This window comes from Macaca nemestrina, chromosome 1 (assembly GCF_043159975.1).
Source record: "Macaca nemestrina isolate mMacNem1 chromosome 1, mMacNem.hap1, whole genome shotgun sequence".
NCBI lineage: Eukaryota > Metazoa > Chordata > Mammalia > Primates > Cercopithecidae > Macaca > Macaca nemestrina.
Window position 1 is genome coordinate 62,874,687 of NC_092125.1, and position 16,188 is coordinate 62,890,874.

The 16,188-nt window shown below is 45.5% G+C and overlaps 1 long non-coding RNA gene across 1 annotated transcript; it reads right to left on the minus strand.

The window, feature by feature from the left end:
• Positions 1 to 4,009: 4,009 nt before the first annotated feature.
• On the minus strand, positions 4,010 to 13,770 carry LOC105484802 (uncharacterized). Its single transcript, XR_011613036.1, has 3 exons — positions 13,596 to 13,770; positions 9,377 to 9,446; positions 4,010 to 5,854 (listed from the first exon to the last, which is right to left on the minus strand). It is a non-coding gene; the product is annotated as an uncharacterized lncRNA (long non-coding RNA).
• Between the last annotated feature and the right edge of the window lie 2,418 nt (positions 13,771 to 16,188).

The following is a 16,188-nucleotide window of genomic DNA, read 5'->3' on the forward strand; positions in this document are numbered from 1 at the left end:
TGCGGAAGCACTCAACACATCTGCTACAGGCTTGATAAATGTTAGCTGAATTTTAAATTATTCTCTTGTCCTTCCAATTCTGCGGAAATTCTCCTTTTCCTTCTATCCACCCCTACTCTGCTTACAGCAGGCCTTGGGGACCCTCTCCTCTCCAGGATCACCTGCTCCCCACAGAATTAGCATCCTTATACCCCACAAATATTATGGGGAGAATAGTCCCCCATATACTCCCTCAAGAATCTGGGGATGGAGGGGAGGACTGGAGTCCTCCTGGTTCTGCCACTAGTTTGCTGTGTGACCTTGGACAATTTGCTTAACCTCTCTGTGCTTCCGTTTCCATCTCTGTAAAATGATGGCTCTTCATAGCACCCACATCAGAGGGTCTTTGTAGGGATGAAATGAGTTAATGTGATGGGATTACATGTGATGGGATTCGAGCAGTGCCTGGCGTGTAGTTGTCTAGGTTAAACAGCACCTAAGTCTGCGGTGCCCAATAGGTGGAAGGCCTCGGACACAGTGCTAGGGCTGGCCCACCGGCCTCCATCCCTCTACTCAACTGCTTCCTGCTAAATCTCACTCCCTCTCCTGCTCCAGGCCTCAACCTGCTGCTCTGAGGATCAGCTTGGAACGTCTGCTCCGGAAGGAGGACCCTCGGGTTTCTTCACTGCCTGTCAGCAGCCCCTCTGCCTCCTCCCTGCCCCCGCCCCTCTCTGCCAGGGCGCCTCTGCCAACGGCTGGTTATTTATATCCCTGAGCAGCTGCTGACAGACAGCTGGGAGCTGGGAGGCGGCTGACAGGGACGAGCGAGGCAGAGATGACAGGGTTGTGGGCGGCGCTGTCACTCTTAGCAGGACTGCTGGGCAGAGCCCCTTCCCCTTCACCCAGGGAAGTCAGACTCAGACAGGCAGACGGGCCATCTGGGAAGGGGCACCTCAAAGAGCAGGAAGCCAGGGCTGTGAACCCCGGGGACGGGGAGGCAGCTGGGGTTGGAGGCAAGGACTTTGCCCTCGTTGACTTTTTCCAGAAGGGGTAGAAGCAGCTCTGGCTTAATTATCTGGGCACTTGCCCAGGGCATCTGCTGCTCACAAGCTGTATGACCTTGGGTAAGTCACAAACTCTGGGATTTGGGTTCCTCTGAGGAAAGTGAGATGGTTGAATGAGATGCTTGCTGAGTTCTCTTTCAACCACGTTGATGTAGAGGTTACAAACACAAACCCTGGAGTCTTTGCAACCCTGGCTCTGCCACTAGCTTGCTGTGTGACTTTGGACAATTTACTTAACTTCTCTGTGCTTCCATTTCCATCTCTGTAAAATGGTGGTTCTTCATAGCACCCACATCTAAAGGTTTTTGTAGAGATGAAATCAGTTAATGAATACATGTGATGGGCTTCAAGCAGTGTCTGGCCTGTAGTTGTCTAGGTTAAATGGAGCCTAAGTCTATGATTCTTTGCATGTGTCCTCTTGCTCTAAGAAGGTAACCGATTGTAGTAGAAATATTAAGAGTGAAGGATGGGGACCTTTATATGTATATTGCCACAGAAAGGTGGTTTTATGGGCTTATATACCTTGTGTCATCAAATGGGTGAGCTGCAAACTGGGAAATGTTTAGGCTATGCCTATATTTATTCTGAGCCTGAGTCCTGGTCTTCTGACTTCTGCTTCTACCTGTAATCTCTGGGGACTGTTGTTTGCTCAAAACAGCAAAAGGTCAAAAGGTTGTTGTGCTCCTTTTCTGACTCCGTCTGTCTCTATCATTCTCCTTCTCTTTGCCTCTCCTGTCTTCTTGCTAACCCTTTGCTGTCCTTCTATTTTAAAAACTAATACCTGGTCTTGGAAAGAACAGAATCCCATGCATATAATTAAGTCCCTGGGCACAGCTGTGCTTACAGCACCAGCCTGGCCATCAGGGTGGGGTGGGGACTGAACAGAAATCTGGGTGGGAGCGACCTTGAAGCAGGGAGCATGTGATCCACCAGCTCTGAGCCCCACCACACGCTGACAGACGCACTGGGTTTGCAGCCACACCTCAGCTGTGCTGTCTGGGAGCAGTTGAGCTTGGTGTGGATGATGTCCGTTTCTCTCTTTTACTAATCTTGGCCTTTAGGAAAGGAATATCCCCGTAACAGAGGAGCAGAGAGAGGAAGGCAATGGAAGCTAACAGGTTACCATGGAAACCGGCTGAACACAAACTCTTAGTTTCAGCTAATACTTGACTTGCGAGAATACCTCCATAGCCACAACTTAAATGAAACACGCACACACCCCCTTTAAAAGAAGGATAAATGTTGACTCATTCCTCTCTAATCACAGCAATTAGGTTCTAACGTTGGAGTCCAGATGAGAGGTGAGGATGACATGAATCTGCTCTGTTTTGAAGAAGCCTCTTGCAATTCACTGTTTTCTTAGGAACCCAGAGCATTGGTTCCAACATCCTGACCTTGCCCAGAAGTCAAGTAGGGAGGATTATGAGTCCCCACAAGTCCCTTAATTCTTTGCTGTCATGAAGGCCATATAGACCTAAGTTAAGATGTCCGGTTTGAAAGAGTCATTGGCCAATCCCACAACACTGGAGAGAAAAGGAAATGTCGAAAATGGTTGGACATTTATTAAACATTTCCTGATCACTCACTATGTGCCAAGTGCTAGAAATTTAAAATGGTAATAAAAATAAAAAATCTTGTCCCTGTCATCCAGAAGCTCATAGCCCAGGCAGCAGGAGGTATGATACGAATTATCTGTTACTAATAATAAGGGATCTACATTTGCAAATGCTTTTCATATATGCATGAATATTGCATTCAAGGTGACCCCATGATGTCATGCTTTCTTGAGCGGAGAAAGTGAGAATTGGGGCGAGAGAGACAGAGAGAGAGAGAGAGAGAGAGAGAGAGAGAGAGAGAGAACTGATCTAAGACCATGTTTCCTAACACTCCTAGGCCTCCATATTTACACATGCCCCAGCCACAAGGCTGGCAGCTTCTCTCCTACCCTGGGGTTACTGCCTTCCTAACTCACAGGCTACCTCCTTATGAAGGGGGTCAACCTTGCACTGTGAAGCACTACCAGAAGCAACACAGTTGTTGTAAGATGCCCATTGGGAAGGCAGTTGGGGAAGGTGTCTTTCAAATGAGCCCACTGACTGTGCTTATCCTCCACACCCTCTTCCAGCAGTATCTCATTTAAGCAACAAGCAGCCCTCTAAACCCTATTTGGCATGCGAGTTATCTGGCTTCAGAGAGATTACAGGTGTACAAGGTCACACAGCTGGTCTGGGAAAGAGCCTGGATGCCCCCCACATAGGGCTGTGGGTCTTCAGTGCTTTCCCTCACTAGTCCAGACACGCAGATGTGGAATGGAAACATTGGCTTGCCAGGAGGTGTCGGCCTTGAGCCAATTAGCTCTCAGTCTGTAAACCTTCTTTCCCGCCTCCCGACAGCGAGCCCCAATTCCTACATTCTTTTCCCACTTCAAGGTTGGATTTCCGTCTCCTCTCCCCACGTTTGGAAAGTGTCCCTAATCACCAGAGAATCTAATTACCACTCCTTCTAAGTGAGTTCTCGGTCTCTGTTATGCAAATCTGGCTATAATTGTGTCAGGCAGGTTTTGTTGTCAGTTCCTCTTTCCTTTTCCCGCCTCTCCCCCCATCTCCTTTCAAATGGGAGTTGCAGGCTCCCCTCTTTTTATTGTAAAGGCCTCTAAGGTCCCCGGCTCCCTGAACCACAAATCGCCTGAATTACCCACTCGGGATCCCAGGAGCCACAACAGGCCCGCCTCAGGGCAAACAGAAGGAAAAACAAACAGCATTTAGTGGAATTTATTTTATTTCTTTGGAGATGCAAATCAGAAGGTTCCCAGTGAGCTCTGGGAACTTCTGTGTGGGGCGGGAGGAAGTTGGCTCTGTGAACAGCAGCAGAGTGAGGCCGCGGTGCAGCAGGAAGGGCTGAGAGCATTCAATGTGGGCCTAGGGGTGGGAGGAGTGGGAAGCCCCACCAAACCCTAAACCACTGCATTTGTTATTTTGTCTCGTTGAAAGTTTCCAGGCCCCTTCTGAGTGGAGGCTGTTAGGATACTCTGGCCTGTTTTCCTTGCAGCCTTGGCGGCAGAGTGAGTGCTTCCAGGGTTTCTCAGGGAGCCCTACACTTACTCCCTAGCCCTTGGGAAAATTCAGGACTGCCTTCCTTAGCTGCTGTCTCCTCCTGATCCTTAGCAGGCAGAGCAGGAGGTAGGGAGGCTCTGGTTTGAAAAGCAAACCCTTCTGTGCGTTCATTCATTCTGTCTCTCAACAAAACCTTAAATGCCTACTACGATACAGGCAATATTCTAGGTACACGGAATTAGACCTGAGCTTCCGATCTAGTGGATACATAAATAGATATAGCAGAGGAGATGGCAAAGAATGTTAAGAAGACAAACCAGGGCTGGGTGCAGTGGCTCATGCCTGTAATTCCAGCACTTTGGGAGGTCAAGGCGGGCGGATCACCTAAGGTAAGGAGTTCGAGACCAGCATGGCCAACATGGTGAAATCCTGTTTCTACTAAAAATACAAAAATTAGGGCTGAGCGTGGTGGCTCATGCCTGTAATGTCAGCACTTTGGGAGGCCGAGGCGGGCGGATCACCAGGTCAGGAGATTGAGACCATCCTGGCTAACACGTGGAAACCCCGTCTCTACTAAAAATACAAAAAATTAGCCGGGCAAGGTGGCGGGCTCCTGTAGTCGCAGCTACTCCGGAGTCTGAGACAGGAGAATGGCGTGAACCTGGGAGGCGGAGCTTGCAGTGAGCCGAGATTGTGCCACTGCACTCCAGCCTGGGCAACACAGCGAGACTCTGTCTTAAAAAAAAAAAAAGAAAAAAAAAGAAAGAAAAGAAAAAGACAAACCAGGATGAAGGGGATGTCAAGTGATGGAGATGGTGCAGTTTGGCAGAGCTCTCTGATAAAGGGACATTGGAGCAGAGCTCAGTAAAATGTAAGGCTGGAGGTCTAGGCCTGACTCCACCTGGCAAGCTAAGGTTTCTAACCCGGATGTCCTCCTGCTTGTCTGGGACCAGGGGGAAAGTTGAAGAGCTACAAACCTGCTCTCTGGGAAAAGAACTTCCCAGACAGAGGGACCCCAAGAGCACAGGCCCAGCTGAAACTGCCCGAGTGTTCAGGAACAGCCAAGATCTGCATGGCTGGAGTGAGGTGAATCGGGGTGAAGTGGGAGGAGAGATCAGAGCTCATGTAGGCCTTGGGAGTCATCTGCGGGCCTTGGATTTTGCTCTGAGGTCATTGGAGGGTTTTGAACAGAGGAGTGACTTGACCTGACATTTTATAAGGACAATTCTAATTGCTATTTGGCAGACTGTGTGGGGCAAAGCTGGAAACAGGGGACAAAGTTCAGGAGATTTGCAAACACAGTAGTCAGAGGGCCTAGGTGGTAGCAATGAAGGTGGTAAGAAGTCCTCCAAGCCAACAGGTTGCCTGCTGAATTGTATGCATGATATGAGAGAAAGAAAGGATTCAAGAATGATGCTCCAGGTTTAGCCTTAGCAATTCCTGCTGCCATTTACTAAGATAGGAAAGAATGGGGACGGGAGCAGCAGGTTGAGGGAGGGCATCAAACTTCTGCTTTGGAGATGTTAGGTTTGAGGTGCCTGTTAGGTATCCACACGGTGACACCAAGAAGGCGGTTGGAAACTGGAGTCTGGGGTCTGGAAGAAGAGGTCTGGGCTGGAGATGTAAATTTGCATACAGATGGTACTTAAAGTCGGGAGGTTGAGGCAGGAGAATCACTTGAAACCAGAAGGTGGAGGTTGCCGTGAGCCGAGATCACGCCCCTGCACTCCAGCCTGGGCAACAGGAGCAAAACTCCATCTCAAAAAACAAACAAACAAACAAACAAACAAAAGATGATACTTAAAGTAATGAGAATGGATAAGATTACCTGGAGAGTGAGTACTGGTAGAAACAGAGATGGTCTAAGACTGAGCCTTGGCACTTCACTCGCTATCTAGAAGTTCTTTCCGGCAGATCTTGGTATAGGAAAGAAATTCATTTGGGTAAACTGAGGCCTGGGTTTTAAATATGCTAACTCCTCCCTACAAAATTCCCAGCCTTCAGGACCTCAGATCCTTGAGAGGTGAACTGAGGCACCACAAGGCCATTACAGGAAAGGAAGACAGAGTACTATTTCATGTGTGACCTGGACAAGTCACGTATTCCTCCCTAGGCCTCAGTGGTCTTTGTAAAAGGAGTGGTGAACACTTGGTGTCTAACGGACCTTCCAGCTTGCTTGCATGCAATGAGTTTTAACTCCAGAAAGTCTGGTGCACTCAGCAATTGTGACTGGCCTTGACAGATGGTTGGGTTGCTGCCTCATTCCCCTCATCTGGCTCTCGTTGTCTACCATACAAAGTTGATCCTCGCTATTCATGGATTCTGTATTTGCAAATTCTCCTACTACCTATAATTTATAACTCCAAAACCAGTACTTGTGGTCTTTTGCCAGTCATTCGTTGACACGCCCAGAGCTTCAAAAACTTTAGCCCAATGTGCTTGTTCTTAGCTGATGTCAAAACCAGGCTCCATTCTGCCTTCTTGCTCCAGCTCTCACACTGTAAACAAGTGTCCTTTTCATAGTCTATTTAGTGTCATGTTTTTCCCATTTTTCTGCTTTTTATTGGTGATTTTGCTGTTTAAAATGGCCCCCAAGCATAGTGCTGAAGCGCTGTCTAACGTTCCTGAGCAGGAAAAGGCTGGTATAGCCTCACAAAGAAAATACCTGTGTTAGACAAGCTTCATTCAGGCATGAGTTACAGCACGTCTGGTTGGCCATGAGTTCGATGTTAATGAATGAACAATATATAGTAAATAAAGTGTCTTTAAACAGAAACACACACAAAACAAGGCAGTGTATTGATTGGTTGATGAAAATCGTATGACCAGAGGCTCATAGGACCCTAACTCTGTATTTCCCCTTGGAATAATGCTTCAGTATTTGTTAATTCAGTATTTACAGTGATTTATAGAATGTAGCCACTGCAATGTGTGAGAATTGACTGTATTAACTTGTTTTTTCAACCCCAGTATGCACACACGTAAAGTAGTTTCAGAACCGCTAACCCATACCTCTGTGAGGAACAAATTTACTTACTACAGTACAGTACTTGTGTAGAGTTCTTTCTGTTTTTGTTGTGTAACAAAAACCACGTTCAGTACAGTTCTTGTCTTTAGTCTTATAGCATCCATTCAAAACTGTTTTCTGAAGTTACTTCTGTTAGTTATTTTCTTTTCCATCTCTTTCAATGTTAAGTATATGATTTATTTGTATTACGGTTTTATTTCTTAGTTTGTATTCCATTTTGGGTTCCCCTAACATTCGGGTGAATTTTTAAAAATTTCCAAACAGTAAAATTCACTTTTTATGTTATATGGTACAATAGGTCTTGACAAGCATAGAGTTATGAATTTACTACCACAATCATGATAGAGAACAATTCAATTACTCCAAAAATTCCCTTGTCCTGCCTCTCTATAGTCAGCTTCTCTCCCCACCACTAACCCCTGGCAACCACTGATCTACTTTTTGTCCCTATAGTTACGCCTTTTCCAGAATGTCATATAGAAGAAATCATGCAATATTCAACTTTTTGGGTCTGACTTCTGTCACTTAGCAAAACGCATTTAAGATTCCTCCACGTTGTTGTGTCAAGCAGTAGTTGTCCGTTTTCATGACTGAGTAGTATTCCACTCTAGCACTGTTGGAGGCACCACAGTTTGTTTATCTATTTGCCAGTTAAAGAATATTTGGCTTATACCAGTTTTTGGTAATTATGAATAAAACTGCTATAACCATTTAGGTAGTGGGTTTTATGTGAACATGAGTTTCCCTTTTTCTTGAGCAGGTGGGATTGTAGTCATATGGTAGGTGTTTATAAGAAATTGCCAACTTGTTTTCCAAAGGGAGCTGTATCATTGCATTCCCACAAGTAATGAATGAGAGTTCCAGATGCTCCACAACCTCACCAGCACTTGGTATTGTCAGCTGTTTTTATTTATTTGCTATTCTAATAGATTTGTAGTGGTATCTCAATGTAGTTTTAATTGAACATTTCTCTAATGACTATGATGTTAAACATATTTCCACATGCTTATTTTTCATTTCTATATCTCTTTGGAGAAGTGCTTATTCTAATCTTTTGTCCATTTTTTTTTCTAGTGGTGTTTGTTTTCTTATTGTTGAGTTTTGAAGATTCCTTCCCCTCCCTTCCTTCCTTCCTTCCTTCCTTCCTTCCTTCCTTCCTTCCTTCCTTCCTTCCTTCCTTCCTTCTTTCCTTCCTTCCTTCCTTCTTTCCTTCCTTCCTTTCTTCTTTCCTTCCTTCCTTCCTTCTCTCCCTCTTTCTCTCTCTCTTTCTCTCTTCAGAAAGAGTCTCACTCTGTTGTCTAGGCTGGCATGCAGTGGTGATCACGTCTTGTTGCAGCCTTGAATTCTTGGGCTCAAGGGATCCTTCCGCCTTAGCCTCCCAAGTAGCTGAAGCTACAGGTGTGTGCCACTATGCCTGGCTAATTTTTATTTTTGTAGAGATGCGAGGTCTCACTATGTTGTCCAGGCTGGTTTCGAACTCCTGGAGTCAAGGGATTCTCCTGCCTCAGCCTCCCAAAATGCTGGGATTACAGGTGTGGGCCACCACACCTGGCTGAGGTGTCTTTAGATATTTGTAATTATTTAGTGATTTGTAAATATTTTCTCCCCATCTGTGGCATATTTTTTTATTCTCTTAACAGCATCATTTGCAGAACAAATTTTAAATTTTGATAATATCTAATTTATCTTTTTTCTTTTATGAATCATGCTTTTGGTATTTTATCTAAAAACTCCAACTAACTAAGGTCTCAAAGATTTTCTCTTATGCTTTCTTCTAGAAGTTTTTAGTTTTACATTTTACATATGATTCACATGTAAACTGATGCATTTATTTATTTATTTATTTAGAGACAGAGTCTCACTCTGTTGCACATGCTGGAGTGCAGTGGTATGATCTCGGCTCACTGGAACCTCCGCCTCCTGGGTTCAAAAGATTCTTCTGCCTCAGTCTCCCGAGTAGCTAGGATTACAGGTGCACACCACCACCCCACTGGCTAGTTTTCTTGTATTTTTAGTAGAGACGAGGTTTCGCCATGTTGGCCAGGCTGGTCTCAAACTCCTGGGCTCAAATAATCTGCTCACCTCAGCCTCTCAAAGTGCTGGGATTACAGGTGTGAGCCACCACACCTGTATAAACTCATGCATTTAAAATTAACTTTGAATTAATTTTATAATAACTTTGAGAGGTTTGAGAGTCATTTTTTTGCCTATATTTGTCCAACTGTTCCAGCACCATTGTTGAAAAGACTTACCTTTAAGTGGTCTTTTTGCATCAGTTAAGAAAACAGATTGAGTTCCACAAGGAATTGAAATGGTAGAACCCTAAAAAAAGCATATGGAAGGTGAGGGGATCAGAGAGATGGTCCATGTACCAAATAATTCACCAGCTGTGATAATTTATGAAATGAGAGGTGGTCAAGAGGACCTAAATCACCTAGGACATTACAGAAATCAAGGTGAGGCTTTGTACGTACTGCTCACAAGTCATTAAATGAAGAGAGGGTTGTTGAGCCAACCTTAGGCAGATCTTCAGGGGAAGAATGAGCCTCCCTGACATTCCCATGCCCGCGGCAGTGAGGTTCATGACGTCCCAGGGCTCTGGCTCCTTGGAGTGGTGGGGTGAGGTGGATGCTGCAGCCTGGGCTGGAAGCCAGACTGACTCATCAGCCCAGGGTGAGCATCTCGGGGGGATGTTGTTTTGTTTGCTCTCGCAATGAACCCCATTACAATAATAGCACCAAGGTGTCCTGGTGCTTTGACTGTTCTCTCCCTGGGCTCCTAATGGAGATTGACAGGATCTAGAGTCCAGGGTAATTCTATTGTCAGTTTCAGCAGCCTCCTGCACCTCATTAGACAAAAGCAGAGAGAAATGAGAAAAGAAGGAATGTCAGCCTCAGAACAGAGGGGGGCCTGCTAGAGTAAGCAGCTTTCAGGAGATGACAAGGTAGTGAGGAAATTATCTGGGCTTTCCAACTGGCCCCTGTAGGCTCTAGGTGGGAAATTGGGACGTCTGTGTCACAGCTCTGCAGAGCAGAGCCAGCATGAATGGTTCAGTTTCAACAGCAGTCCCTTTTCTTTAAGGGACAGAATGAGGGGAGTGTAAGATGACATCTTTTGTGTTGTCAGCCTTTGTGTTAGAGACTCCTCCTGGTGGTGGGGCCTAGCAGGGCAGGTGTTTCTGGGTGGCTTGGGTTTGAGTGGCAAGTGGATGGTGTCAGGGGTCAAAGCCTTATTACATTTATCTAGACCTTTAGGATTTCACTCAGGATACTGTATCCAATGTATAGGGAGAGAGAATCCTAGGCCTACAGGAAAGCCAGAATCCTTCATTGTCCCACACTATATCTTGTTTCCCAGCCTTGGCCAGAAGCACACAAAGATTTACATAGATAAACACGTAGCATACTTACCTTAGTGTGTTCAGGCTGCTATAGCAAAAATACCTTAGACTGGGTAATTTATAAACAACAGACATGTCTTTCTTATGGTTCCAGAGGCTGGAAAGTCTAAGACGAAGGCACAGGCAGGTTTGATATCAGGTGAGGACCACCCTCTGCTTCCAAGATGACAGCTTCTTGCTCATGTGTTGGAAGCGGCAAGGTTGCTCCTTTCAATCGTTTTTATAAGGGCATCAATCTCATTCAGGAGGGCACAGCCCTCATGACTTAATTACTTCCCCAAAAGCCCCACCCCTTAATACATGACATTGGGTGGTAGGTTCCAACATGGATTTTGGAGGGAAACCAACATTCAGACCATAGCAACACCCAACGCTTATACATACAAGCTCATGTACAAATACACACAACACTAATGCTTCTGTTCATACTTTTTTTGTTGTTTTTTTGTTTTTTGAGACAAGGTCTCACTCTTTCACTTAGGCTGGACTGTGGTGGCTTGATCATGGCTCACTGCAGCCTCAAACCTTGGGCTCAAGCAATCCTCCCACCTCAGCCTCCCAAGTAGCTGGGGGCTATAGGCATATGCCACCACATAGCTAATTTTTAAAAATTTATTTAGAGACAGGGTCTTGCTATGTTGCCCATGGTGGACCCAAACTCTTGGTCTCAAGCGATCCTCCCATCTCAGCCTCCCAAAGTGCTGGGATTATGGGCATGAGCCACTGAACCTGGTCCTCATAGGTAATTTTAAATACACAGATCACTAGACCAGATGTGTGCCAGTTACACATACAAACAACACACACAGGTCCATGCTGAAGGCATTTGGCTACAGAGTTTTTGTGGCTTATGACATCAGCCCCTTTGCTTTCTATTTACATCTTGGATATACACCGCTCACACACACATTCACACCCACCCACCATTCTCACAACGCACAGCACGTACTCAAACACCCAAGCCACAAACCTGTTCACATATACACAGTCTGCAGTCACATTTGCCAAACATACATGCTTCTTCTATTTCCACCACTTGTGAAAGTTCTTGACCAGTTGTGGTCATTCGGATGCCTGCCCATCCTGTGTGCATACACCTATGTATGCCTCTCCCACACACTTGCAACAGGCCAAGCCAGCGTCTGTACAGACTAGCAGAGCAGAGAGTGTTTTCCATCTTTTTCCTGTCATTGACATGCAACACCTGTCCTGTCTTTAGTTTTTTGCACTCTGGCTTCGACTGAATTGAATGCCAGTCTGCCTGGCACAGAGCCCAGTGCAGCAGCCTAGAAGCAATTGTCCTGTGGGCATAAGCCTCCAAGAGCCCAGAATGGGTGCATGCCAACTCTGGAAGCACCATCAAGGAAAGAGGCCTCTGTAGGCGACCTCCCACCCCTCATCAGTGCTCTGGAGGGCCATGGGATGAGTCAGCACATGGCAACCTCTTTTCATCCCTGCCTTTCTTCTCCTCAAAATTCTGGTCATTTGGGTGTTCAAGGCCTTTGCCAAACAGAACGAGTGAGGCTTGAAAGAGATACTAGCTTAGAAAATCCACCATCAGAGTCTGGGCCATTGAATTTTCCATTAGCCTTTGCTTGTGCATTGCTGTAGCCTCATATCTAGAACAAGTCTGAAACAGTAAACCTTAACTGAATAAATACAAGTGTATGTTAGCCTATGAAATAGGACTAAATCTGTTTTGTCTTTCAGGACTATTTATAAATCATAAGGAGCAATGCAAATACCTTATGAGGAATTTTTGCTGTTATTGTGATCAACACCAGGTAGGTAAATCATTTCCTTCCCTACTTCCCACGTTTCTGTCCTTACCTACTCCCAGCACCTTGAACTAGCTGTCACTGAGATAATGATACTAGTTACCATTATCAAGCACCTGTTCTGCTCCAGGTACTATACTAAACACTTTACAAATATCTCATTCTATCCTCACAACATCCTTGTTAAGTAAATATTATTGTCTGTATTTTATAGTCTGGGAATTTGAGGTTTTCAGGGGCTGAGCAGCTTGCCCAAAGTCACACAGCTAATAGACAGCAGAGATAGGATTTGAACTCAGGTCTTTGCTTCTCAAACTCATGTAATCCTCACTCCACCAAGCTTACATTCAGCCATAGAATGCAAATTCTATCCATATATCTTTTGTTTAAGCCTAAACCCCCTTTTCCATCTATGTCCATCTCAATTTTAAACTGTAAACCAGGCTATAAATCACAGGAATCATGTTTATTGAATTCATTTCATAGTGTTCAGCATACTTCCAGGAAGTAAGCTATATGTAGGTTTCCTTTTTTTTTTTTTTTTTTTTTTTAATAATGGTTCCATAAATTTCACATTGTGTCTGAAGCTAAGACACTTAAGTTCTAGCTTTTTTTCTTAGAAAAGAACAAACTAGGCTGGGCGCGGTGGCTCAAGCCTGTAATCCCAGCACTTTGGGAGGCCAAGACAGGCTGATCACGAGGTCAGGAGATCAAGACCATCCTGGCTAACACGGTGAAACCCCATCTCTACTAAAAAATACAAAAAACTAGCCAGGCGAGGTGGTGGGCGCCTGTAGTCCCAGTTACTCGGGAGGCTGAGGCAGGAGAATGGCGTAAACCTGGGAGGCGGAGCTTGCAGTGAGCTGAGATCTGGCCACTGCACTCCAGCCTGGGCAACAGAGCGAGACTCCATCACAAAAATAAAGAAAAGAAAAGAAAAGAAGATAACAAACTATAAAGAGACGCAGTCTGAAGGGAAAACAAACTGTTTTTCACTACAGCATACTTCTGTGACCAGATGCATGAAGGCTTTTCCCCACACACCAAGAAATTCTCCAGCAGACACCAACTGGGTGTCCTATAATTCAGTTCCGTTCTCACACCATCTACTTGCAGTGAGAGTCGGATCCCACAGCTGATGGCTCAGTCCTACAAGACTGCCCCCAGTTCAGGTGCCAGTTGCAAAACTAAGGTTGTGACCTGTGCTTTTGACCAACCAACTATAAGTTGGGGTTTCCATGACTCCCTCCTTGATTTCAATGAATTTGCTAGAGCAGCTCACAGAATACTTACTTTACATTTACCAGTTTCTTTTAAAGGATATGATAAAGGATACAGATGAGCAGCCAGATGGAAGAGATGCATAGGGCAAGGCATGTGGGAAGGGACGCAGAGCTGCCATGTGCCTTCCGGAAGATCCACCCTCCAGGCACCTCCACAGGTTCAGCTGTCTGGAGCCTCCTGAACCAAGTTTTCTTTGTTTTTTATGAAAGCTTTATGACATAGGCCTGACTGATTACATCATCGGCCATAAAGGATCAACGCAACCTTCAGCCCCTCTCTCCTCTCCAGAGGTTCTAATCATACTGTGGTCTTTCTCGTGACCAGCCCCCATTCTGAAGCCATCTTGGGGCTCCCAGCCACCAGTTTCCTCTTAGCATCCAAAAGACACTCTTTTGTCAGAGATTACAAGGGTTTTAGGAGCTGTATGCCAGGACCAGGGACAGAGACCAAATCTGTATTTCTTATTGCATCAGGATAAAACACCTGGGTTTGAATCCAACACCATCACCTATTAGCAATGTAAATTTGCTCTTGTCATATTCTCTTTCTGGACTCAGTTTAAACGTTTGTAAAATGAAGTTCTGGATATGATGACCTCTTGGGTTCCTTCCAAACATGACTTTTCAACAGTCTGCTGTTTTACGTGCTACCAAATGGGAGTGGAGCTCTAAAATCATTTCATGCGCTCACAGAGTGGGCCACTCTCACAATGCCATCTCCTGTCCCCTTGCGTGCACTGTCTCTGGTGGTCTGCTCCTGAGAAAGTACACAAAGTCAGGATGCAAAGTCCTCTCATTGGAGAATGAAGACACCCTTCATTCTGGTGTTGGTTGTGCGGAGCTTCCCAGAGCTGTTGTCAGTCACCTCACCCCAGTGCCAAACACTTGATGTGCTGAATACTCCCACACTCTTAATAAGCTTGTGTTAGGAATAAAACATAGTCCAGGGAGATGATTGAAGGGCTGGGAGAAGAGGGCTGTGGAGGGACGGGACCAGCTGAGGATGTGGGTGGTCAGACTCTCCTAGATTAACAAAGCCTCCAGATGCCTGTTGACAGAAGGGAGGGAGACAGGTTCTCACTGATAGGAAGACAGCAGCAATGCAGGTCCGACTCATGCGTCCATTTCCTGTCATCAGCAGGTGCTTGGTAAGACAGTGTCACTGTTCTGGAAAGAGCTAGCCTGGGAGAAGGAGTCAGGATACTAGACCTGGCTGTGAGGCACTGGATGACTCCGGGCGAATCATTCACCGCCCCCCAACCACCGACCCTCCGGAACCTTGGTGTTCCTGTCTTTATGCAATTAAGTTCTTTGACACCTCATTAATCTGGAGGCGGAACCAAAGAACGCACACCATAGAAATGGCTACATCAAAGCCTTAGTCTCCAAATACATCTCTTCTTGTTCAAAAGCTTCTTGGAACAGAAGCAGACCTGACCCTCCTCCTCTTCTGCACCCCATGATGTCCACCCCCTGCTCTCTGTCATTCTCCACTCTCTACTTGCCTTCTGTCTCCCTTGTGAATCTCTTGTAAATGGAAGTCCTGGTCCCAGCAGCATGCTGGTAAATGTTTAACAAACAGCTTTGAGACTGGGGGGAATGCCTGGTTTGTGGAGCTTGCCTACTGCCAATTGTAAATACTCCTGCCATGACTAATTTCAAGATACCAAATATGACATCACTGAATGCAGAGCCAGGAAAACAGTCACAGTAGCACACTAATGTGTAGCATTTTTACCATACACATGGAACAGGTGTAAATGACCTCAAGAACACTGATAATAAAAGATAGTCAAAGAATTAGGAATTGATAACATTAGAGTATTTATTGTCTTTCCTTTTAATATCATTTATTAAATTATTATAACTTTATGTAATTTACTTTTCAATAATGGTGTGTTTAACAACTGGCTTATTAAATTCCTGAAAAATGCTTGGTCCTCCCCTTTAGCTCTTTCCAGATGAGTCTGTACATCCCCAAATTTGCGGGAGTACATGGCTGAGGCCCTTGCTGTGGGAAGCCTCTCGGGGAAAACAGGAGCATTTATTTCTGCTACCATTTGTCTCCCTTTGTTAACTTTAGTTTCTCTTTCTGTTATATAAGATCTTCCTTCTAGATTCTCCTGCCTTTGTAAGGATGGTATTGAGAGAAATGAAATCAGGGCAGTAGTAACACCTTGCGTCTTATGGAATCTTCCAGTTTACTAAACCCAAATCTCATTACTTCTCACAGCAATTCTGTGAAGTGAGGTATGTGGAGCAGTGAGTTGCAGATGAACTATTTTACACCAGGTTGGCAAACTGTTTCTGTAAACGGGTAGAGGCTGGGTGCCGTAGCTCACACCTGTAATCCCAGCACTTTGGGAGGCTGAAGCAGGAGGATCGCTTGAGCACAGGAGTTTGAGACCAGCCTGGACAACGTGGCGAAACTCCAACTCTACAAAAGATACAAAAATTAGTCAGGCATGGTGGTGCACTTCTGTAGTCCTAGCTACTTGGGAGGCTGAGGTGGGAGGATGGCTTGAGCCCAGGAGGTCGAGGCTGCAGTGAGCCAAGATTGCATCACTGTACCCCGGCTTGGGCAACAGAGTGAGATCCCGTCT